This window comes from Ovis aries, chromosome 20 (assembly GCF_016772045.2).
Source record: "Ovis aries strain OAR_USU_Benz2616 breed Rambouillet chromosome 20, ARS-UI_Ramb_v3.0, whole genome shotgun sequence".
Lineage (NCBI taxonomy): Eukaryota > Metazoa > Chordata > Mammalia > Artiodactyla > Bovidae > Ovis > Ovis aries.
The window spans coordinates 42,369,006-42,395,094 of record NC_056073.1 but is presented as its reverse complement, the minus strand read 5'-3'; the positions used below and the strand labels follow the sequence as shown (position 1 = coordinate 42,395,094).

The following is a 26,089-nucleotide window of genomic DNA, read 5'->3' as shown; positions in this document are numbered from 1 at the left end:
ACCTCATGGTCTGCAAAACCAGGATCCCTGATGGCCATCTTCTCAGCTACCGGTCATATTAATGACACATGAAAAAAGAAGTTTACCTGATTTTTCTACTATTAGAACTATAAGATAAAATAGTAAAAGAAAACACAAATTGAGAAAAATAATCCACTCCCCTCCACATACCCAAAGCAATCAACTCATGGGTAATTCTTTGAAGCTTTGTAGATGAAAAGATACTGATGAAAACTATTGACTCCCTTTCCAGAAAAATGCATGCATGGGTGTCCCAAGATTCTGAGATATAGGCATCTCTTCCTTTGCACTGTTTAAGTATATTGTAGTCCCACAAGAGACAGCAGCTTCCTCAGGGAACAAGGTTGGGCATTCTAATTTCTTAGGTCTCCACGATGCCCACAGCACTTTAGCGGCATGCATGTGTGTGCCAGAAACCAGTGAGCATTGCTGTCTGGCCCCATGTCTCTGCCTACTGTCCTTTTCAATGTCCAGACTTTACAGATGGGTCTTGACAATGTCTTGACACACAATACTGTATCTTCAAAAATCAGAAGAGACTTCTAGGAATCTGTTGTAAAGAAATCTTCTAAAATGCGATCACAGCTTCTTGCCCAAAGATGCCTCTCACTGTATTATTTATTAAAGTGAAAAGCTAACAACCATGCAAGTGCCCCACGATAGAAGAATGTATAAGTAGGCTGTGATACAGCCGCATAATGGAAGATTGTGCAACCATTGAAAGCGATGCTCATAAAGACTTTTTAGTGACAAGCAAAATGATTATGAGGTCATGTTAAGTGAAAGGGCTCTATTCATAGACATACTATGATCTCAACTCTCTCTTAAAAGGACGAGAAAAAAAAGAGAATACATCAAAATGTTTACAGTGGTTAATTAATTAATACAATCAAGACTGATCTTTATTTTCTTCACTACCATTTTCTAAGTTTGTATTCTTATGGTCAGAGAAACACTGGGGTTTTTTTAGGGCCAAAGGAGTCATAAAGACTTCATGTGATGGCAGAAGGGCCCTTCAAAGCCAAGGTCCCAGAGCTCTCGGACCTGCCCCCGTTGTGCCCAGGGAGCTGGGAGAGGCCCCACCAACCCTGAACCTGTGATGCTGCTGAGGCTCAGGCTCCACTGCCAGGTCTTCCCATCCATTTCCCCAAGACTCCATGATTCTGGTGATGGCTATGTACTCTCTCAATAAGATCAATTCACAAAACTGTACCCATATCCCTAGCTCATGGATGGCCCCCTAGGGTTCTGCAGGATAGGTATCTCCACCGTAAGTCATAAGATAACTCCTGTGCTCTGCTTAGTTGCCTCTAACTCTTTGCGACCCCATGGACTGTAGCCCACCAGGCTCTTTCGCCCATGGGATTCTCCAGGCAAGAACATTGGAGTGGGTTACCACGCTCTCCTCCAGGGGATCTTTCCGACCCAGGGACTGAACCCAGATCTCCTACATTGCAGGTGGATTCTTTACCATCTGAGCCACCAGGGAGGCCCAAGAATACTGGAGTGGGTAGCCTAGTCCCTTCTCCAGGGAATCTTCCTGACCCAGGGATTGAAGCTGCATTGCAGGTGGATTCTTCACCAAATAAGCTACCCAGGAAGCCCTGTGGAAACCCTTATAACGTACTGGGTTCTTTTTATTGGACTATAGTTGCTTTACAGTATTGTTAGTTTCTATTGTACAAAGTGCATCAGCTATACGTATACATATATCCCTTCTTTTCTGGATTAATGTATTGTTAAAAAAATAAGATATTGCTTCCAACTTCAAGGGAACCCCTAACTCAGAGCCAGCAGACCCCTCACATATCTATAAAGCACAGTTTATTTTCTCTCTTTTATACAATCTTTCCTCAACCCTACTCCTTGGACCCCACCCTCAAAGTCCTTAGGTTTTCTTGGCCTTCTTTTCTTCCCCATCAAAGTCTGCCCTTCCAAAATGCCCAGAACCTGAAACTCCAATGTCCTTAGCAGTTTAACAAGAATCGAGGACATAGGCTGAAGGAATACCACTCTAACCGTGGACTTGCAGTCATCAGATACTGTGTGTGTGTGCACGTGTGTGCGCGCGCACGTGTGTGTACACGTGTGTGTGCACGTGTGTGTGTGTACTGCGTGTGCATCTATGTGGCACAGAGCGTTCCTCTCACCCCCAGAATCATGTGCCATGTGAAGGGAGCCTTGTTATCTATGCAGAGTGGAGGCAGGGCCCATAGTCTGGTGTGTCAGATGCCACTGACTGTGTGTAGGGGTTTTTCCCAAAGAAAGCAGACAGGTCCCTGCCCTCCAAATCACCTTTGTCAGCCTGGGCTTTGGGTCTGGTTCTCCGGAAATACCGTAGGTCCCTGGTGCCTTCCTGATTTTCATGACTTAGCACCTCTCCCTTCTTGCCACTCCCAGGGAAAGTGCTGGGGTGGGCTCTTGAGAGAAAAGCCTTCCCCATTTTGTGTTAGAAAGGAAATAATAAGTAGAGGCACCTCCCTAAGCCCGAGGCTCTGACCTTCCTTTGCTGTGAAAGTAAGTAGATTCTCCCAGGGAGACAGGAACTGAGGAGGTCAGGAAGAGGCATAGGGCTGCCTGCCCTCAAAGGCTGCCCGCCACCAAGGCAGCCATGCTGACTCCTAACAGGGGAAGATCACCCGCCTGGGCTCCGTTTTATAAACCCCACAGCCCTGCATCCACACGTATCTCAGAGCACCACAGACACACTTCCTTTAGGTTTGGGGTTCCTATTGTCTTGTGGCAAGATGTGTCCTTCTAAAGCAAAACATCCAAAACTTTAGGGCCTCAAACAATCTTAGAAAAAATCACGCAACAGACAGAGGCCCGGGGGTGGGGAGAGGGAACGAAGACTCAGTGTTTACTGGAGACAGAGTTTCGGTTTAGGAAAGTGGAAAATTTGAGAGAGAATAATGAGGAGAGTTGCGCAATAATGTGAATGTATTTAGCCCCACTGAACTGTACAGTTAAATATGGTTAAAATGTTTTATATTGAGCTTTACCACAACAAAAACAAACATTAAAAAAAAAAAAAAGCATGCAGCAGAGAATCAAACAAAGGGACTTGAGACACATGGACCCGATTCCACTCCGAATAAACAGGAGGTGTGAAATGGACTGGGGGCAATCCCGAGTGCCCAGGGAAAAAAACCACTGTGTACTTGGCCAAAGCCCAGACATTTGCTGAGCAGCGGAAGAGTTTCAACCCTGAATATTCACTGGAAAGACTGATGCTGAAGCTGAAGCTCCAATATTTTGGCCATCTGATGAGAAGAGCCTACTCATTGCAAAAGGCCCTGATGCTGGCAAAGACTGAAGGGAAGAGAAGGGGATGAGAGAAGATGAGATGGTTGGATGGCATCACTGACTCGATGGACATGAGTTTGAGCAAGCTCCAGGAGATGTGAAGGACAGGGAAGCCTGGTGTGCTGCGGTCCATGAGGTTGCAGAGTCGGACATGACTGAACAACAACATTTGTGCTCAAAGTGATGTAGAGGAACAGCGGTAGCTTTCTTGACACTCGTGACTGTAGCAGTCGGAGGTCACCCTGCTGTTCCCTCCAGCAACACCAGGGCCCCATGCTCAGCCCGCTCCACACAGGGCTCTGTGGCGACACCAAAAGCAGCTGTCTAAGAACCTTGCTGCATTTGTCAGGGGGTACAACGTGACTCTGGTGGGTGGCAGAAGATACGCAGCACTGGTCCGGATGTTGTGGGGAAGTCTTCCTAACCCACCTCCACGAAGACCATCTGCCCCTTTGCATGACGACAGAGAACTTAAGTTGGGTCTTTTGGAAGCCTTCGGATGGGAACCAACTTACTTTATCAAGTTCAAGGTCCCCTTGTCAGCAAATAAAGCAAGAGCTCCCAGTGCTTAAGGTGGTAAGATTAATGCCTTCTCACCCAAGTCACGGAGCTAAAGCTGAGGAGAAAATGAGATGATGGTAAATTTCTGGAAGGTGAAGGTTCCATGTGCAAGGCAGTACGCCTGCTCTTTGTTAGGAGCTTTTACATGAAATCACTGAGGGCATTTTACTGCCATCCTGAAGTCCTTCGTGGGGAGACAGAGTTTTTCTTCTGAGTGTGTGCGTGTGTGCTAAGTCGCTTCAGTCATGCCGACTCTTTGCAACCCTATGGACTATAACCAGCCAGTCTCCCCTATCCATGGATTCTCCAGACAAGAATACTGGAGTGGGTTGCCTTGCCCTCCTCCAAGGGATCTTCCAGAATCAGGGACCGAACCCAAGTCTCCTGAGTTCCCTGCCTTGCATGGAATCCAAAGGTGGATTCTTTACCACTAGTGCCACCTGGGAAGCCCCCATGTGTGCTATGTAACCAATCCTAAACATCCACACCCTGGAAAGACTCAGTGCCACAGGGAAGGAGTTTCCAACCAAAGGACCCTAAAGTAGAATTCGGGCAGCTGCGCCATCACGCCCTCCAAGCCCAGGGTCTCCACACTATGGCTGAGAACTCACCTGTCTCTCTTTCCAGAGACCAGAGTTTTTATGGGAGCTGATACTCCATCCCAGGGAAACTGCCCCCAGGAGTAGGGTAAGGGGTTCCCCATTGACACTTCTGGGGAAAGACACATGCTTTCTTCTACCCACAGAGCAGCTGTGCTCTCTTGCCCTGGATCGGGTAGGTTATCCCAGGATGCCCAGAGAATCACTGCCATCCGGCCACTTGGAGCCCTTCTTTAGCATAATCAGCCTGGAACTTTAAAACATCCCTCTCTCCCAGCACATTTCCAATCACACACTCCCTTATCTTATCTGATCTTTGAGGCCAGTGCTCCTTTCCCACCAGTTCTTCCTGGTGATTCCACTTCTGTTGACAGCCCCTAATCTTCTGAAAGCCAGAGTGGATGCTGGTCCTACAGGCTGGCAGAGCCCCCACGAGAAGTCCCATAGGATACGGCTTCCTAATTCTCTCTCCCCTTCACACAAGATAAGAGAGGGCTTTCCCTGCATTTCCAGTGGGGAACTCATTCTCTTCCTTTATATTCCATTCCTTCAATATTTCTGTGTTAGGCACACACAGAAAAAGAGTGAAAAAGATGAAAAGGAGCTCACAGTTTAGTAGAAGAAACCAACCAGGAAATGAGTGGTTATGCGATCTAATAGATTATAGGATCTAATAGAGGGATGGACAGAGAGCAGAAGGAGGGGCTGCCCAACTGACTTGGATATGACACAAAGCTCTGCTGGAGAGGTAACATTTGGGCAGGGTTCTGAAGCATATGTAAGAGTTCACCTGTTTGTTCAGCAGCTTCAGGTCTCATTTAGAAAATGGTCTAAAATAACAGTGTTTTTTAAAAATATTCTTTTGAGATGCAATTTGAATTAAACAAGATTTGCACTGTTAAAGTATGTTTAACCTGGGTCTGAGAAATCACAAAACTTGGACTACTTACAAAAAACTGTGTGTATCCTGAGATTAAATTTTCTGAATAAGAGGGTCAATGGAGTCTTAAAAGGGTCTCTAATTCAAAGGAAATCAAGCAGAGCTAACGTTTAGAGTGACGAAAAAAGTTTTTAAAGACCAAGATTAAATCTCTGGTTTCAACAGAACTAGGTATTTGAACAGACAGGGCTACTTGAAATCCTACCTTCCTGTACTCAGAGACACGGGGCCTTTGGTCAGGTTCACCCTCTGACTGCGACACTCCACTTAGTCCAGTTCAGTCCCTTCCTTCCTTATTCCCATCCTACGGCCATATCTCCTTCCCCAACACACACAGACACACAGACACACACACAGACACACAGACACACAGACACACACACACACACACGTTTTCTTTTCGCTGAGAATGCACATCAGCAGAAATGACCTATCTAAACCCCACTCTGCCCTCTAGGCCTTCCTCTGTATAAATTGGGAGCAGAACCCCCTTGGAGAGGTTAAATCTTTCATCTTCAATCCCCATGACAGTTCCTGACAAACAACTTCCCAACTCACAGCCCTAATCTGACGCGTTCTCAATACTCCCGACAGAATTTAAAATAGCAACCACCACCTTTCACAGAACACTGGCTCTGTGCCAGCAGAGGCTGTGTATTCTACACACCCTTTCTTTTTTTCTCATGGACACAACCCCATGAGGCAGAAACGAACACTGTCCCCACCTCACAGACGCAGAAACCGAGCTTCTGCAAGGGGAAGCTACTTGCCCGCGGCACCGCAACTCAGTGGTAAGGACAGCTGGGATCTGATCCCAGACATGTGTTCCCATCCGGGCCAGCTGGCCCCACGTGCCTGTCACAGAGGGGCAATGCCCAGGGCACCACAGGGGGGCTCCCAGGAGGTGGTGCAACTGGCCGTGGTGAGCACCAGAAACTGGGAAACAGTGGTGGGGCTGCCGAGGGCGCCCAATGCCCAGCCGGATGACGATGCAAAGTCTCCCACAGCAACTTCTAATTTCACACCTGAGAGGGAAAGGGGTCAGGGTGGTGCGTCTTCAGCTCCTTTTGTCAAGGATGCTGTCAGTGGGCTCTGAAAGAGTTGGGGGAAGCCAAGGAAAGGAGGTCAATGGGGGTTAATAAGGATGGGACTTGATACTGAACTGAATTAGACGTTTACGTGCTGTTCTGTATATAACCTGCCCTTGCAGCCCACCCCACATTCCACCAACCTCTATGGACTTTTCCCCCACTACTCTGGCTTGTCGTCAGTCTTCCTCTTGCACAGGAACCCCTGTCAGGGGTTAGATTTTCTCAGATGGTTTCACATACAATGGTATATTCTAATTATAGCTCCTATAATACCCACAACAGGGAGAGCGCTCCTGACACACTTCTAATTTGGGGTTTCCTTATTAGTCCCTGGTAGCTCAGCTGGTGAAGAATCTGCCTGCAATGCAGAAGACCCCTGTTTGACTTCTGGGTTGGGAAGATCCACTGGAGAAGGGACTAGGCTACCCACTCCAGTATTCTTGGGCTTCCCTGGTGGCTCAGATGGTAAAGAATCCGCCTGCAGTGTGGGAGACATGGGTTCAGTCCCTGGGTTGGGAAGATCCCCTGGAGAAGGGAACAGCTATCCACTCCAGTATTCTGGCCTGGAGAATTCCATGGACTGTATAGTCCATGGGGTCGCAAAGGGTCGCACATGACTGAGCGACTTTCACTTTCATTGGTCAGTTGCACACATCTCTTCCCAGGTGGTGCAGTGGTGAAAAATCCACCTGCGAATGCAGGAGACTCTGGAGATGGGGGTTCAGTCCCTAGGTTGGGAAGATCCCTTGGAGAAGGAAATGGCAACGCACTCCAGTATTCTTGCCTGGAAAATCCCATGAACAGAGGAGCCTGGTGGGCTACAGTCCATGGGGTCACAAAGAGTCAGACATGATCAAGGGACTGAGCACGCACGTGTACACCAACACTATGGCTAATACAGGTTGAGGAGATAACCTCAGGAAGTTTCTAGCCAGCTCCTTCTAGCTCCTTCCAGCCTGGACATCCCCAGAGGAGAAAAGAAAAGCTTACCACTTCTAGCCCAAGGGGACCAAGAGGAGAGGTTTAGAAACAGCAGGTAGGTAGGCGGGAGCTTGAGACCTTCTAGGCTAGACGCAAGTTTCCCAACCTCCCTGCCTAGAGGTGGCACGTGCAGACACCCATGTGAGAGAGGCAGGGAGGCGGTAAGAGGGTCCCTGGGGGGACAGAGGTCTGGGGCTGGATGCAGTGGCTGCAATGGTCAGGACTTGGGGACAAAGGGAAACAGCCAGGACCGTAGGTCCTGCTGTGCTGGTCCCAAAGAGCCAAATGACACATACCGCACGTCAGTGGTTATTATCCTGGGGGGTGGCCTGTACCACCACCACCACCACACATGTGGACAAGCCAGGAGTCAGAGGCACCATCTGGATCCAGGGAACACAGCCAGTTACCTAAGCCTCACTTTCACCATAGAAGCAGTCCCATTCTGCAGTTAGTGGCGGGCAAAGGGCAGAGGGCTGAACTACTGGGCCACCCGATTCATGTAAAGAGACCAAGGTACTTAAAAGAAAATATAAGTGATCAGGTTGGGTGAGATGACCAGATTCACTATCATTCTAATTCCTACCTCCCTCCCTAAAGAATGGTAATCAGGACAGCTGCAGAGAAATAAAGGAATCTGTACTTCCCTTTCCTAATTATAGTGGGAGTTCTCTCCACACACCCGAAACCATGGGACATGCCTGTTAGCTCCCAAAGCCACCTCCCCCGAGTCCCCGACAAAACCTCCATCCCTAATTGTCGACAGCAAGTCAACACTCTTCAGAGAAATACTGTCCTCCCTGTATATGTAATATGAATGGAAGACAAGACTTTAAACTAGGCAACTTCTCAAAGAAAAAAAAGTAGCGAACGCTTTCCATCTAAGAGGAGTTATGCTTTAGTGAAGGGATCAGAGGTATATTCACCCAGCAGATGTTTTTTCACTTTAAAAAAACAGTATACTTCACACTGTTTTAAAGATAAAAAGATCCAGAAACACTGGATTTCTTCCCCCAGAGTCTCCTGCACACCAATAAGCAGTTGGAGCTGAACAGTGGTTGTTCACGTGCAATAGACCACAGTCCCTACCAATCCCTATAGCTGGGCTATATTAGCTTTCTACTGCTGCCCAAGAAGTGACCACACACGTGGCAGCTGAATGCAGCTCCTATTTGCTGTCTTTCAGTTTTCTAGATCAGAAGTCCAGGCGGGCGCAGCTGGGCCTCTGCTTAGGGTTTCATAAGGCTGCTCCTGGAAAGAACAGGCTTCCCAGCTCAGACTGTCTGCCAAATTCAGTTCCTTGGGGCTGCAAGCCTGAGGTCACTGCTGCTTTCCTTGCAGCCTCTAGAGGCACCATCGTCAGGCCAGTAACAGTACCACGTGGAAGCAAATTCTTCCCACGCTTGGCATCTCTCTGGCTTCCCCTTCGGCCACCAGCTAGAGGGAACTCTGTCCTTAAAGGACTTCTGTAATGAGATTAGGTCCACCCGGATCAGGGCGAATGTCATACTCAAATGACTCCATCCCAGTTCCTTAATTTGCCTGCAAGCCCAAGAAAGACCCAAGTAGAGAAAGATTCTCAAGTATTTTCCAAGCAAAGGGCTTCAGACACGTGCCAACATTCCTTCCAGACCTCCCTTTGCTTTTATGCTCTTGCAGTAGTTTTTACTCCATCAAATAGGACTCGGTGAGCTACTCTAGGCTTTTTACAATCTATTATTAGTCTCCTCATTACCACGGAGATTGTGTCCTCAATTCAGGGCTCCCTGTAGACAGCGGTAACAGGAACAGTGCCAGGAAGGTGGCAGACGTGGTCTCTGTGGGGCTGGAAAAAGCACAAGGAAGGGAAGGAGAGCTGAAACAGTTATGAACCCACCAGGTGCTCAGGCTTCCTGTCAGCTCAGTTAAGCATCACACGGGCATCATTATCCCCATTTGTCCAGAATAGAGGACAGAGGCTAAGAGGGATCGCCCAAGACCAGAGACAGGTGGCAGGTCTGCCTGCAAATTCAGTTCTGTGATCCCAAGGCTCTCTGTCTTTTATTTTCCATGTTGGGAATTGCCACCGATGGGAGGGTGGGAGCAGCTTTAAAGGACTGAACCTCAGAGCACCAAGTGGGTTGAGAAAAGAAGCCCAAGCCCTCTGGGCCCAGCTAGAGCCCAGCACAGAGCTGAGAAGCCATCAGGGAAGGCAATGGGGGGATGGCAGAAGCCAGTGACTGCTTGGAGGGGGAGGGCTGGTGGCTCTGCCTGGGAGGACCACAGCCACTGTCGTCCTGGACAGGTAGACACACCTGGGCAGTGTCAGCTACAAACTGGCCCTTACCAAGAGCGTTGCCAATGACTGAACAACAAAGGCATTTGCCATCTGCCTCTGCGGAGATTGAACAGCTGCTAAAGCTGTTGACCTTCAACAAGTCCTGAGGGAGTTCAGGGTGGAGTGAGGCACTCTGTGCTCCAGGGAATCTGATAGGACAGGTCTTTAGATAGTTGGATGTATGATCTCAATCCTTGCATCTCCTCATATCTAGAGAAGCACTCAATCCCTTCCTGGTGACATCAGATCCTCATGACTAACAGAAACCCTTTTGTAAAATGAGCGCTTCATGGTATTGAACTCTCCCCCTTCTCCAAAACCTTATATATTGACTTTCCCCCACTGCCGCTTTGGAGCAGTCTCTCAGAGCTATCTGAGATGCTGCCTCCCGGGCTGCAGTCCTCATTTTGCCCCAAATAAAGCTTAACTCACAACTCTCGAGTTAGACATTTTTTTTTTAGTCGACAGCAGTGAACTCGCAGAGCAACTGAAGGATATCAGGAGAGAGGAGGAGGGAACAGGCGTGGTGACTGGGTTCCCACACTGAACAAAGGAAGCCCTCAAGGGCCCCAGCCTTCTGCACGCAGGCACCTGCCATACACTTTACAGAGGCAGCAGCCAAACCACTGTGGGGCTACACTCCCGCCCTGCCATGAAGTCCAGGAACACAGACCCTTGGAGAAATAAACACCTCCAGAAATAAACAATAAACATAGCCAGAAAGCTTCCCAGGAAAGGAAAGCAGCCCAATACCCTGAAACAATGGATCTCACCCCTTGGCCAAAAGCAGAGGGAACAAGTCAGCTGTGGGACCATCTTTAATTCAAGAGCTCCTGTTTCTGCTGATGGGACCAGACAAAGAAACCCCTCCCACAGCCAGAAGGCAATCCAGAGCCAGGGCTGAGTACTAGCAGGTCAGCATAATCATTAACAAACCACTTCCCAGAGCACTCTCCAGGTCTTAGACCAAGTCTGTGACAAGGGGTGGGGAGGGTAGTGAGGATTAGACAAAGAAAAGCAACCTAGAATGAACTAGGGTGTTTGTGTGCGTTTAGGGCGGAGTGGTACAGATTTGTGACGTTCAGGGGCTGTCATGCACCCGCATCAGCCTGCTCCACGTGGGAATTTCCCGCTTTGGGCATCTCGGCAGGAAGCAGAGCATCTTCCCATTAGGGAAGCCAAGCCGGGGGTTGTTTCCCAGCAGCCTTTGCAGCTAAAGCACAAGCACACTTGGGTTTGGCCAGCCAGGGATACTACCTGGGCCTGGTACCCAAAGAAGCTGAAGTGTGGAGAGTCCAGGCCAGCAGGAGGGGTAGCAACCTCAACTTCCAAAGCAGTGACAGTGACACCAAGGATGGCCCCTGCAGCCCAGGACCAGCATCAATGCAAGCAACCAGGTCCCTCCACATTCGGGGGTTCCTCTGTCTCATCTGGCCTGATTCCAGCTGCCATAGTCTGTCTTTGTTCTTCTTGTTTTCCAAGGCTGTCTCCTCGAGCTCCTGAACATTTCTGTGATGCATTAATGTCCTTTAGAAAAATTCCATTCTGATAAAATCAGCCAGGCAGTTTCTGTGGTTGGCAGTTAACATGCTTCCCTAGTACAACAGGTTTACAAGCTTTCTGGACTTCTTTCTGAGATTGATTTCAGTGCAGAGGAGGCACTGAGAGTCTATAAATAAAGCAGCCCAAGATCCCATGTGATTTATTGGAGCGAGGAAATGGAATGGGGGTCGGGGGATGCAGACTGAAGTTCAGATTCTGGCATTTGGAACGGTGTGACCCAAGCCATCTGACACTGAGGGAGCTCGGTTCCCTTATTATGAAATTGGAATAATAACGCCTTCTTCACAAGGCTGCCTTGAGGGTGAAAGGACATATAGGTACTATCCTGACAGATGAAAAGTGCTCATAAATGTCAGCTGAATTTAATAATGCATCCAGATAAAAGCTGCCCATGTCAGCTCTGAGAGCAACAAAAATTCAAAAGAGATGGGGTGGGCAGGGAGATAAGTACAGGGCAGCCAAGGGGGCGGGTAAGGTGCCAAGACTTGAAATCAAAATGTGTCCTAAGTCTGGCTTTGCCCCTGATGCCATGTGCAAACCATCTTGAAATGGGGCTGATATCTGGCCCCGTTGAAGGCAGGAGAAGAAGAGGGTGACAGATGATGAGATGGTTGGACAGCGCCACCAATGCAATGGGCATGAACTTGGGCAAACTTCGGGAGATGGTGAGGGACGGGGAGGCCTGGCATGCTGCAGTCCATGGGGCCATAAAGAGTCAGACACGACCTGGTGATTGAACAACCAGCATCTGGCCCTTCCAGTTTGAGAGGACTGATGAGAACATGAAATGAACAGTACTTAGGAAAGTCTGCAGAAAGAAATAAATCTAATTCAAGAATGAAGGTACTGCTGAGATGCAGTAAAGTGTCCCCTGAAAAACCAAATCTGCTGCATTGTTCTCTGCCTGGAATCCCAGGGCTGGATGCTGGGCACTCTCATGAATGAAAACAAAGGGCAGAGCCGACAGGCACCGGCTGGGGTGCTGATTCACTTGACATTGGGCACATCCCTGGCATTACTGGCTCTGTGTGAGGCCCAGGGAGACAAGGACAGGGAAACGGAAAGGCAAAGCCAGTGTGAGACATTCAGCTGAGTACCTTAGCAGCTGCTCCTGTAAATAACTGAAGCTCAGCCAGTGATCTAGGCTGGGGATCAGAACCCTTCTTTCCCAAGAACCGCCCCTCACCCTTGGTTGCCGCTGATGTTTGCACACATCTGTGTTCCCATCATCACTAGGATGACGGTCTTGTCCACATAGCTCAGAAACTTAGAAATGGGCAAGACTTGGAGAGGGTGAGGGTGGCAGGGGAAAGTTTACAACGCTCTTAATTGGGCCCAGAGATCCAGGCCACCCTGGAGCAACCCAGATGCCAGCCACATCCTCCCTGCCCCAGCCTTTTCTCCTAAAGAGACAGTGTTCAATTTCTCATCTCTGGACCAGTCAACAACCCCCTGCAACTGAGCCCATGAAGGTTTCAGCAGGTTTAGCCAACCATGGCTGAAAGGCCCAGGTGCTGGCTAGGGTGAGTCTTAGAGCTTTGGAGGTCTTGTTGTTTTGTTTTGGCAACAAGTTGTAAACAATGCAGACTCTTTTAAAGGCAAAAACCTAGTTGGCAACAACTTCCAGAAAACTGGGTGCATCTGGGTCTGTGTCTGCCTGAGCAATGCTAGTTGGAAGCCTGAGAAGCTAGAAGTTTCGTGGGCTGCCTGGTGATGTCAGGTGGAAAGTGAAAGTGAAGTTCCTCAGTTGTGTCCGACTCTTTGCAACCCCATGGACTGTAACCTACCAGGCTCCTCTGTCCATGGGATTCTCCAGGCAAGAATACTGGAGTGGGTTGCCATTTCCTTCTCCAGGGGATCTTCCCAACCCAGGGATTGAACCCAGGTCTCCTGCCTTGCAGGCAGATGCTTTAACCTCTGAGCCACCAGGGAAGCTCATTTTACAGAAGAAAGAGTGGGCTGAGTCAAGTCTTAATACTCTCTTCCACGTAACACTGGGAGACTCTGAAGGAGGCAGGGATACAGGCAGACGGGTGATAAAGGCTCTGAAGGCTCTCCATACATCCTGAGGATGCTCCTGAGTGGAAGGGATTCTTACTGACCCCCAGAGAGGGCTCTGCAGGGCACAGCGCTGGAATAAGGCTGGCCTGGGGCTCCTAAATACCTGGCCATTCAGCAGACTTGCACCGGACTGCGGGGGATGCCCAGATGCTAAGACAGAGCAGAAGCCCTAAAGACGTGCCAGATGCAGACAGAGAACAGGGACAGAGACCCAGGCTTGGTTCGCTCTGTTCCACAGTGGGGCAGGGTGTCATTAAGACCCCTAGAGAGCAGACAGCTGTGGGTTGTTCCCTTCCCTCCTCCAAGTCAACTCTCACACACCTCTCCTGAGAAAAGCTTGTCACGCTTGATCACACTGAAGTCTGCTTGTCCATCCCAGGAAGAAGGATTATAGAAACAACTACACTGATTGAAAGGATTCCGAGGTACAAAGCACCTGGTGAGGCGCAGCCACGCTCATCAATTCCTCCCCACACCCTGGAGAGTCGCTGTCATCACCGTGTCACAAACCGCAAAGCCAAACCCTCAAGAATCGATGCCCAAATTCACACCCCAGTAAGTGGTAAAGCCAGGATTCAAACCATATTCTGGTTCCCTCCACGTGCCTGTGACTCATCTTGAAAAAGTACATTGCATGAGATATCACCTCACACTTCTCAGAATGGCCATCACCAAAAAATCTACAAACAATAAATGCTGGGAGAGGATGCAGAGAAAAGGGAACCCTCTTGCACTGTTGGTGGGAATGTAAATTGATATAGCCACTGCGGAAGACAGTATGCAGATTCCTTAAAAACTAGGAATAAAACTACCATATGACCCAACAATCCCATTACTTACGGGGCATATACGCTGTATAATAGAAAAAGACACATGTACCCCAATGTTCATTGCAGCACTATTTACAATAGCTAGGACATGGAAGCAACTTAGATGTCCATCAACAGATGAATGGATAAAGCAGCTGTGGTACATACATACAATGGAATATTACTCAGCCATAAAAAGGAACGCAGTTGAGTCAGTGCTAATGAGGTGGATGAACCTAGAGCCTAACATACAGAGTGAACTAAGTCAGAAGGTGAACAACAAATATCGTACATTAGCACATATACATGGAATTTAGAAAGATGGTACTGATGAACCTGTTCTCAGGGCAGCAGAGGAGATGCAGACACAGAAAGCAGACTTGTGGGCCTGGGGCAAGTGGGTCGGCGGGGAGGGGAGGATGGGACAAATGGAGAGAGTAGCGGGAACTGGCTGCATGACTCGGGAAACTCTAACTGGGCTCTCTGACAACCTAGAGGGTGGGATGGGGTGGGAAGCAGGAGGGGGTTTCAAGAGGCAGGGGACATATGTATATGTATGGCTGATTCATGCTGATGCATGGCAGAAACCAGCACAATATTGGAAAGCAATGATCCTTCAATTAAAATAAACACATTAAAAATTCATAAACTGGAAAAAAAGGAAAAAGATAAGTACATTATAATTCTAAAGCCAACTTCACAGGCAGTAAAATGTGACTGCAAAGGAATCCAGTTGTCGGCATGGATTGTCATGTAATTATTCATTTAATCCACGAACACTTATTGAAGGCTTTCCTGAGGAAGCAATGGGAGGAGGTGCCCAGGCTCTGCCTGGTCTTGTAGTTTCCACGACTAGTTTCACCCAAGGTATCCAGGGGTCCCAGACCAAACTTGCTGGGGAACGGCAGTGTATTTTTAATTTTTGAGGAAAACATAATAACGGTACTTGACATCTGTTGGACGCTGCGGGAGCTACTCCTCAGAAGGTTCACAGTTTCAATCCTGAATTACACTATCTGCCTTTTGATGGCATCCCATCTCTGTGAAGCTTGGCTTTCAACAGTCGCAGTGATAAAAGCTGAACAATCAGTCAAAAATATCAGGCAAAACTCAAGGCAGGATGGGAAATGAGGGTGTAGTGTTCTAGCTGGTTCTGTGGTTTGAGAAGCTGTGTGGTACCTGATGCATTCGTATCCCAGTGTAACTGATTCTGATCATTTAAGAATGAAGTGCAAATATTTTTACTCCTTCAATTTAGGTGCTATTTTTTTTCAAGCATCTGGGACAAATCTGTCTTATTATTTGGACTTACTAAATGGAATTGCCAGATCTAGGAGCACCATGAAAAAACTACTGAGACATTAAGGGCACCATGAATGGAGAATGTTGGGGAACTTTTGTTTCAGAGCATTCTGTAGAGCCCCTCCTCAACTCATGATTAGAAGTTCTCTGCTATATCCAAAATGGAAAACCAGTAAGGACCTACCGGATAGCACATGGAACTCTGGTCAGTATTACGCGGCAGCCTGGATGGGAGTGGGGGTTTGGGGGGAGAATGGACACATGCGTGTGGATGGCTGAGTCCCTCTGCTGTTCGCCTGAAACTACCACTACATTATTAACCACCTAGACCCCAATACAAAATAAGAAGTTTAAAGTTTGAAAAAGGAAAAAAAAAAAAAAAAGTTCTTTAAAGGCAGAGGCCATCTTATTAATACTTTGGTTTCTCCTTGGCATAGAAGTGGCTTGCTGTAGATACTTTTTAGCACCGATCCTCACAAAACTTTGACTCTGAAGAATCTGGACCTGACCTGAAGAAGCCCTTAAAGATCCAGAGGTCCAGCCAAGCATGAGTGAAATGGGGGCTACGGATACGTCAAGCTGGTCCCACCAGCTGGGGCGGGCAGCGTCGTGCATGGCACCTTCTTGATCTTAGAGAATAAACACAATTTTCTGAACTCTCTGATGCAGGGTAATACAATCAACTGCCTCTTAAGGGTTTTGAAGACACGTGAAGATATAAACTTAAGGTATAAATCACTTTAAACTTCTGAGATAAAGCTGAATTTATTAGCACATCAATGATCTAGATCTTTTTTTTTTTTTTCCAGTCTCCAAAGGCAAACTCACACCTCCAGGAAGGAGGGGCTCTCAGCACAGAGGGGAGGGTCAGAGGTGGTGGGTATTAGCAGAGTTCACGTTCCAGCGCCTGGGTGTCTCCCAGCTGGAACTCTCTAGCAGGAGTTGCTTCTGTATCTGCTGACCAGTACAGCACAGATAAACTGGTTGCTTAGCAACAGCTGCAGCCACTTCACGGGTGGGGGTGGGGGTAGAGCAGAGGAGGCGTGGGCCCACGGTGAGGCTGACATTACCATCTCAGGCCTACGCCAGCATCTCCAGAGAGGCCTGGCAGGAGGGGACTCACCCAGGCATGCACTCCCACAGGACTCTGGTCCTAACTAACTGTGGATGACATCACCAAGCTAAAAATGCCCCCTTGGAGCACATGGAACTATCTTTAAATGGTCTTTAAAACTTGGACTGCTAGGAGATCAGACCAGTCAACCCTAAAGGAAATCAACCCTGAATATTCATTAGAGGACAGATGTTGAAGCTGAAGCTCTGATACTTTGGCCACCTGATGCAAAGAGTTGACTCACTGGAAAAGACCCTGATGCTGGGAAAGACTGAGGGCAGAAGAAGAAGGGGGAGACAGAGAATGAAGATGGTTGGATGGCATCACTGACTCAATGGACATGAGTTTGAGCAAACACCGGGAAATAGTGAAGAACAGGGAAGCCTGGCATGCTGCAGTCCATAGGGTCACAAAGAGCCGGACACAACTTATCAACTGAACAACAATAACAAAACTGGCAAGTGGTGATGGTGGGGACCTTCTGTTAAGACCGATCACTCTGCAACAAGGAAAGTGGCTAAGTCCTGCTTGGCGCTAGAGACAGGAAGATAGCGGGATGGGGCTCAGAGAAGTCTCCAATCATGCATTCCTGCCAGGCTGGAAAAGGAAATAACAGAGTTTTTCTTTCCTTTAGGTGTAGGTTAAATAGTCATCAAGGGGCTTCTGAGTAGAACTTGTGAACTGTCCTGTTAGCTCATTGTATAGTTGAGAGACTTTTGAAAGCAGGTCAATTTCTGTTGGGGGTGAGTGGGAAGAGAGGGAAGAATTGTATTAAGTAGTCATCTAGGTGAGGGGCAGGGAAAGAACTGGGTCTAAGACAAGAGCCAGTCAGCCTCTTCAAAGGCTTAAAGCCTGAAGAATGGTCTCTGTGAAGTTAAAGCACTCACAGAGCATAATGATAATAAGTAGCAAATACAACAATAAATAATAATATGCAAGAATAAAGTCATGAACTATTCCCCCCTTAGTCATGTCTGCCCCATCTATGCAGCTGATGTCTCCTTTAGATTTTTTCATGCCCCATTCCCATCAAACAGCAGTTTATAAGACTGCTCTTATCAGTTACCTTAGGGGAGTGAGTTTGCGCCATTATCCTTTAATTTTTTCAAACAAGAGCTTTGTGTTTATGGATCTCTGTCCTCCTTTTATTCCCAGGCCCCAAAAGGTCATTACATTGATGTCCCAGGGAGCCTCCATCTCACCCCAATTCCCATTTTTAAGCTCAAACAAACTTGCATTGTGTTTGTGCTGGACACACACCCGAGAATCAGCAGTTCCAGGGCCACTGTCTGGAGACCTGACTTACAGTGGCCCCGGCCAGACTGCAGAGGAGCCTTATACTCCTTGGGGAACACGGGGCTGTCCCCTGCCACCCAGAGCCAGTAGAAGCATCATTCACCTGGCAGAAGCCACTCTTGGGGGCTATCACACACTCCCCCACTAGTGTGCCAGCCCCAGAAAGCCCTTCTCACCGAATACCTTCTGCTGCTCTGCCCAATGGCTTTCACAGGCAGCGTCCCCTTCCACACACACCTTGCTCTCAGGGGTGAGTAGTCAGTGTCTGTGGGTACGAGGCGGGGGACAGGGGTGGGTGGAGACTTCATGCGGATCCTGTTCCCAGACCCCAGCCCAGCCCCTGTGCATTTCCTCATCTGCCTCATGTCCGAGCTGAGCAAGAGAAAAGGATTCTAGGGGCAAGAAGTGCTTGTTAAAAACATGAAACAGTTTCATCCTGTGTTCCATCCTCACGTCCAGCCTAGATCTCACTGCCCACTGTCCTAGCAGAGGTTCAATGTGCCAGTCACCACCCCTCATCCCGAGTACTGGCGTGTGGTTCAGTTTTGATGGTTTTTAAAACATTAAGCACCCTGTTACCCAGGCACTGCACACAATAATACGGAGAAGTTGCAATCACCCTCTCCATCAGCAAAAGTTTTCTCTGATGCAGTACTTCTATGAGCCATTAATGTTTGCGTGGACACTGGTCAGTGCACTTTGCCCCAGGTTCTCTCAGACAATTGACTCATTTCATACTGGGGAGGGGGTGAGTAGATAAAGTGGTGAGTATGTTAGTCACTGACTCTTTGTGATCCCGTAGACTGTAGCCTGCCAGGATCCTCAGTCCATGGGATTCTCCAGGCCAGAATACTGGAGTGGGTTGCCATTTCCTTCTCCAGGGGATCTTCCCCACCCAGGGATTGAACCCAGGTCTCCCGCATTGCAAGTAGATTCTTACCGTCTGAGCCACCAATAGGAACAAAGAAGTCAGAGAGCTTTTCAGGCAAGTAAAGAAGCCACACGGGCTTTCTGTGCCCATACTCCCTGGCTCAGCATCCTTGTGGAAAGGCCCCCATGGACCAGTCCTGTGCAGCCCTGCGGGAACACAGCTGCATCGCAGCTCTCCATCCAGGTGGAGAATGGGGCTCCCCCAAAACACCATCTTCTCCCTCTCTTGTTTCTCTGGAATCTAATGACACTAACACTTATTGAAGCATTTCTTTTTAATAATAAGCACCAAGTTGTGCTGCTTGAATTTCAAATTTTTTTTAAAAAATTGACTCAAAACAACTTTTTCGTGTTGTGGGCATCATTACTTATTCAATTAATTTGGACTCTACAAAATAGTACGTAAATTTCCTTGGCCAGTTTCTTAAAGGAATAATATATAGGTATTTTGCTAGCTGGCTAACTGATAAACATGTAACCTATTTTTAAAAGACTTAGTTTATCATTAAATATGATCTTTTTCACAATTTTTATGTAAATTTTGTATTTCACATAAAAATGAGATAGCTCTTCATGCAGGATATGGAAAGTTATACAAAAAGGACAAGATGCAGAAAAATAAGCCTGGTATAATATCATCTGTATAGAAAGACATAGATAACTATATATATTTGCTTGTATTTATGTAAAATATCTCTGGAAGGGAACCCTGACCTGGGGGCCTGTGGGCAGGAAATGGGAGGGCAGCTTCTCAGAGTGTTGGCTTTTGTTCTCTCTGAATTTTAAGTGCATCACAAATTTTAAGAGGACTAGATAAAATTACAATTTTTGTTTGAAAAGGAAAAAAATAAGCCTTTCAATATCCTTTGGATGGAGTTGGGGGCCTAAGCTCCAGAAGGAGGGTCAGGAGAGATTCGACTGGGATTCACCCAGCAGTTGGCACATCCAGCCGTGGCCTTGGCCATGGCCCTCTGCCAAGAGGCACGGGGCATGTGATAAGGAGCCTATAAATCACTTGATAAAACTCACATATCATGGCCTGGCCTCTGATAGAGGAATTTTGTTTTTCCTTCCCTGTAATAGAAGAGATTCAGGAGTTATCCAGAAATTCAGATTGCAAGCGGTGTTACAGGCTTGACAGGCTTAGGCATTGGGTAGACGCCAGGCCTGCCCTTTAGTGGCTGTGCAAACTCAGATAAGAGCGTCAGCCTCCCAGGAGTTTAGCTTCCTCATCAGTAAAATGCAGGCAGTAATACCCCGAGGAGCAAATAAAGACAGTCGTGGAAAGTGCCCTGCTACCAGTCTTCACTCGTGAATGAGCGACAAAGCACCCAGAAGCCACCACCACGGGGGGAGCCATCCTGAGGTCCCTAGGCTGTGCTCCCCCAAAAAGAAACTTCTGGGTGTAAATACCAGCCAGCGCCACTCCCAGCTGAGCAAGTCCACAGTCACAAGCAGGGGAAGCCGGGGACCTTCCCTGGGGCGGGCCCTCTCTGGCTTGCGTTATCCCTGGCATCTAGGCACGGGGGTGGAGGGTGGAGGGGGCGCGGTGGGACAATTCCAGGCCGAGCTTGGGGTTCATTTATTCTAGAAAAATCTGACTCTGGGACTAAATGTGCCAGCTGCTGACCCTAGGGTGAATAAGGGCGGGCAGCGGGGAATGCAGGAAGGTCATCCTAGAGTGTCACCATCGCCTGCCCGCTTCAAACGTGCAGAAGTGGATTTAAGAATTCGGGAGCCTGGGGAACAGCATTTATATGTTTAGTACGTTTTTCACAACCACAGACGGACATACCTAGGAAACTCCTCAACATGCAAACCAAGCTGAGGAGCAGTATCGGTCCCTGTTCTAGGCAGTTCACTAGAAATTCTCCAGATGAATTTAGGCATCTTTTATTGAGCACCTACTGTTTGCTGGCCACAGTAAAGGTGTTTATCTTTACTTTTCCCTGCAAAGTTAGGTGACTGCCTCCATTTTACAGATGAGGAAGTGGAGGCTCAGAGACAGTCTATTTCACCTGAGAGAGGTCACAGGTCAGGATGTCAACTCCAGTCTGAGTGGCCACCTGCTTTCAAATGCTCCTCTCAAAGTGCATGCCACCCTGAGAGTCTGCAGGGTGTACCAGGAGCAGTCTCCTACAGGACACGTAGCCTTTCCCAGGAGTTAGTACCAAAGATGCTGTGTCTCTTGTTGTGATAGGTTAAAGGTCAACATCTGAATCCCCAGCATCTATGAACGTTCCCTTATAGGATGGCAAAAGGGACTTGACAGACAGGACAAAGGGAAGAATCTAGATATGGGAGACTAGCTTGGATTATCCAGGTGGGCCTGATGTCATCATAGGGTCCTTATCTGTAGGAGGAAAGAGATCAGAATGCGTGGTGGGAGACATGTCACAGAATCAAGAGGTCGGAGGGATGTGAGAAAGTCATTACCAAGGAATACGACCAAGGCAGCATTTAGAAGCTGGATAAAAGGATTCTCCCCGCAGCTTCTAGCAGGAACGCAGCCCTGTCAGCACTTTGAATTCAGATGTCTCACTTCTGAGAGTAATCCCTATTGTTTTGAGTCCCTGGGACTCTTTGTTACAGCAGCCATAGGAAGCACACACCCAGTGTTTCATGTCAGAGGAAGGACTTACCTCCCAGAAGGAGGGGAAACGCTCTGGATGGGCAGTGATCACAGGGGTGCAGTGATGCACTGGGAGACCCCACCTTCAGAGCTCAAGAGAGGCCCACTGAGAAAAGAGCTGAAACAAGGACGAGGGCACCTGCAGCCATCATATCAGCAGCTCGGGGCACTGACCAGGAAGAATTCTCCAGAGGAGAACCCAGCAGTGACTGGGGACTGTGGGCCCTGCAGAAGCTGGCCTCAAAGGGAAAGAGGGGTGTCCGGCTTCAGGCCTCTCTGCTCTCCACTGGAGGATAGCCAGCCCGTTGTGAGAAATTCACCCACCCTGCCACTGCCTGCTTTCACTTCCTCACTTCCCAGGCCCTCCATCATCTCGGGGCAGCCCCTGCCATAGCCCGCAGGCTGGGAGGCAGAACAGATCATAAAACCCAGAGGGGACCCAGGAGAGACTGCAGGCCTTGACAGCACCTGGCAGGGCAAATGTTCACCTCCACCCGCCACGTCAGAAGCCACAAGGCAGACCAGGAGAACAGGTGGGGAACAGGAAACACACTTGGCCAAAGCACAACTCAGCCTGAGCGGGACGCATCGCAAGAAGATGAGGGGGACATGCCAGGACACACTGGCCATGGGCCTCTCCCTGGAGCACTCTGACTGGACCATTTGTGGGGGGAGGTGGGGTATGAACATTTGTATATTAAGTATATCTTATATTAAAATAAACACAGACATGTGGAAACAAATACACACTTTGTATTAATTTTTAGAAGAAGAAATGTCTTCCTAGAAATCACGTCCCCAAATACTCCCTCTGTCTCCTTAAGGATGCATTCCCTTTTCTTAAACATTTCAGAGAAAGCCCGAGAAGCTGGGTTTAGGAAAACCTGCCAGCACTAGAGTCTTCACAGCTGTTTTTGACTCCTGGCATAGGCAGCCACTAGCTGTATCACGCTAGCTACTGTATTGTTATAAATTATGTGATATAATATTTATTGTACCTATAATACATAGTATATACAATATGCATTATATAATATATACAGTATATATAACACACATAATATGTAGTATTATGTATTATATATAATATACATATGTATGTGTTTATATATATATATATATATATATATAAACATACATACACACATATATCTATATAAAACATTAGCCCTCCTCAGGTTCTCAGTTAATGGAAACTTCTCACTTTCCTGCCAGCCAGGGTTCAGATGAGCCAGAGTTCAGACCAGCGCCCCAGAACAAGAACCATCAAGGGGCATTCAGGGGCTCAGAATCTTTTTAAAAAATCTCTTCATTGACAAAAAAGCTGCAGACATTAGTCGATTCTGCTCATTCTCTTTATTTCTTTCTAGCGCAAAGCATGAGCCAGTGAGTAATAATGTCAGGCATTTGAAAGAAAAGGGCTGCACAGGCACTTTGGAAAGCAGGCAGATTTTTAAGAATGTAAAACATACATCAGTCCTAAAGCCCAGCAACTCCACCCCCAGGAATGTACCAAAGAGAAATAAAACCATGGTGGGCTGCTGTCTACGGGGTCGCACAGAGTTGGACACGACTGAAGCAACTTAGCAGCAGCAGCAGCAACACAAAAGACCTGAACATGAACATTCATAGCAATTTTATTCACAAAAGCCCCAAACTGGAAACGACTCAATGTCCATCTAGTGGCTGAATGGATAAAGAAATTGTGGTACACCCATAAAACGGAATCAACTCAGCAAAAAAAAAACAAAAACAAATGAGCTCCCGAGACATGGAAAAAGATGGAGAAATGTCAGACACACTAGGCTGAGTGGAAGAAGCTAGATGGAAAAGGGTCCACACTCTAGGACTATTTATCTGAGCCTGTTCAATCGGCAAAGTAAGCTGTCATGACAGAAAGCACAGCAATGGGTACCAGGCTGGGGCTGGGAGGGTGGAATATGGACTCCAAGGTCACTTGAAGCTTTCTGGAGTGATGGAAATATTCTATATTCTGAGACTGGGGTGGTGTTACATAGGCACATACATTTATTAAAACTCAAACTACACACTTGAGATGAATGCATTTTATTGTATGTAAAGCATACATCCATTAAGTAAAGAGAGAAACAGAGGGACAAAGAAAGAGAAGGATGTGTGTGTGTAATGTCTTTAGCATTTTCCCCGTCGGGTAGGCCAAGGCATCATTTCTCTTTCTTCTAAAATCCTCTACACAGTAAATCAAGTAATCATTAAGAAGCTGAGTTTCACCCTAAAGGCATTATCATCTATGAAACCGTGAGAATGCAGATTTTCATGCAGAGGAGAGACCTCTGGTCTCCTAATCTACCGCAGAGAGTGTGAAGACTTGATAAAAAGTGGAGGCTCTAGAATAGACACAGCACAAGCTAGGACATAGAAGTGGCCACAATGCTGGGGCCAATATTTTGCCAGTACTCGGCCAATTAGAGGTAGAAAGAAATTAAAACATGTATTTATCAGTTGGCTTCCCAAGTAGTATGGTGGTAAAGAATCCACCTACCAATGCAAGAGACACAGGAGACAAGGGTTTGATCTCTGGGTCAGAAAGATCCCCAAGCAACCCACGCCAGTATTCTTGCCTGGATAATTCCCTGGAAAGAGGAGCCTGGCAGGCTTCAGTCCATGGGGTCTCAAAGAGTCGGACATGACTGAGCACACAGTCATGCAAATTTAGCCTCTGCCTTGAGATTTCTGAGTATCTCCCCATCTGTAGGACCCTTTCCCACCTTCTGAAGGTCCAGCAAGTGGAAGGCTTGGCAGCTCCACGGCCAAGCTCCAAGGTAGCTTCTGTGCTGATGGACTGGTGCCTGACTACTTTGGATGGGGAAATATTTTAATGGCTCCCCCACAGGAATGGTATGAGTCAGGAGTAATCCACCAACATACAGTGATTAAAAGCATACACATCTGGTCAGAATGGAATGCTGCCAATGGAAAAACACAAAAGCAGGATTTTTTTTTTTTTAGCCACATGCCGTACTCTTAAGGGATTTTTCCACTTGTGAGCCCTGCTTTGACCCTAAATGCAGACTTGTATCTTACTCCCAGATCAATATTTTAATTTTTACTTTTTGGCCACGCCACGGAGCACGTGAGATCTTAGTTCCCTGACCAGGGATTGAACCTACCTTCCCTGCATTAGAAGACAGATTCTAAACCACTGGACCACCAGGGAAATCCCTTCTAGACCAATATTTTAAATGATGAGAAAAGGGAAGAAACTTGGAAGAACAGAGAGAAAACCACATTTGGTAACTGGAGGCCAGGGAGGAGAAGTGGGAACACAAGAGGCCCTGAGTAAGAAACTCTTTCCCAGGGAAGGGGAACTCTAACTCTCCATCCTAGTAAGTAAAGTGAGATGAGCGACAGCCTTCTGTATCACCCCCTAGAACAATTAGGCTTTGTTGCTCAAGTATGGGGGGAGGGATAGGAAACAATGGTGGTGTGTCCAGTATCTTCAGTAGGGATTATTTCTCAACAGGTGCTTGGAGAGCCAACAACAACATCACACACTTGTGCAGACCCATGGACCTACTGCCAGAGGAAATCATTCTGTTTCAAGTTTCTTTATCTGCAATGAAGCAGGAGGGTTCTGGTTCTATTTAATGAGGATTATTTGACTATAGATGTTAGGGTTCCCTGGCGGCTCAGTGGAAAAGAATCCACCTAAAGCAGGTTTGATCCCTGTGGGGAGGAGATTCCCCAGAGAAGGAAACGGTGACCCACTCCAGTATTCTTGCCCAGGAAATTCCCAGGGACTGAGGAGCCTGGTGGGCTACAGCCCGTGGGGTCCCGAAGAGTCAGACACAACTAAGTGACTGAACAACAGCAATCTGACTGTAGATATTAGCTTTGTATGAGGTCAGAGACTCACTGTGCCTGAATTAGATAGACTTAAATCCTCAGTTCCAGAAAAAGAGAAAAGGGGAGCCATTCGAGAAGGACGGAGACTTGAAAGATATGACTGCCACGTTTAAGAGGAGGACTTGTTTGAATCCTCATTTGAAAAGGCCAGCCATGAGGAGACGTTCTAGGGAGAATCAAAGAAATGTCAATCTGGGTTGCGTAGTGAATGAGAGCAAGCAATTCTTAATTATTATCGGTCTAATAGTGGCCTGGTGGCTAACTGGAAAGTGAGGGAAGGAGGGAACTAACAGATGCTAACTTAGGTATTTATAGGTAGAATGTCACATCAGTACTTTGGATGTTACTTAAATAGTTAAAATTTTACTGAAAAATGAATGATCTGAATATTGTATTAGGAAAACAAGTCTTAATAACAGCATTAAAAAGGATAAAATACTCAGAAATACATTTAAGAAATGCAAACCTTGTACTCTGAAAACTCAAAAAAAAAAAAAACTACTGAAAGAAATTAGAAATTACCTATGTAATTAGAAAGATATCCTATGTTCATGGATCAGAAGACCTAATATTACTGAGATGCAATACTGTAGATCCAAACTGATCTATAGATTCAACACAATTTGTATCAAAATCTCCCTCTTTTTTAAAAAATTTATAAGCTGATCCTAAAACTCATAT

The 26,089-nt window shown here is 47.3% G+C and overlaps 1 protein-coding gene across 5 annotated transcripts in view; it reads right to left on the bottom strand.

Moving 5' to 3' along the window:
- GFOD1 (Gfo/Idh/MocA-like oxidoreductase domain containing 1) overlaps positions 1-26,089 on the bottom strand; it is a 102,476-nt gene that overhangs the window by 10,318 nt on the left and 66,069 nt on the right. Inside the window, exon 1 of one of the 5 annotated variants that reach the window (XM_042237475.1) lies at positions 9,235-9,324. The exons of 3 other annotated variants lie outside the window; for them this stretch is intronic. The gene's annotated coding sequence lies outside the window, so the exon portion shown is untranslated. Of the gene's footprint in view, positions 1-3,240; positions 3,909-9,234; positions 9,325-26,089 lie in introns of those variants that run through there. One more of the 5 variants, XM_060403780.1, reaches the window with a different exon arrangement.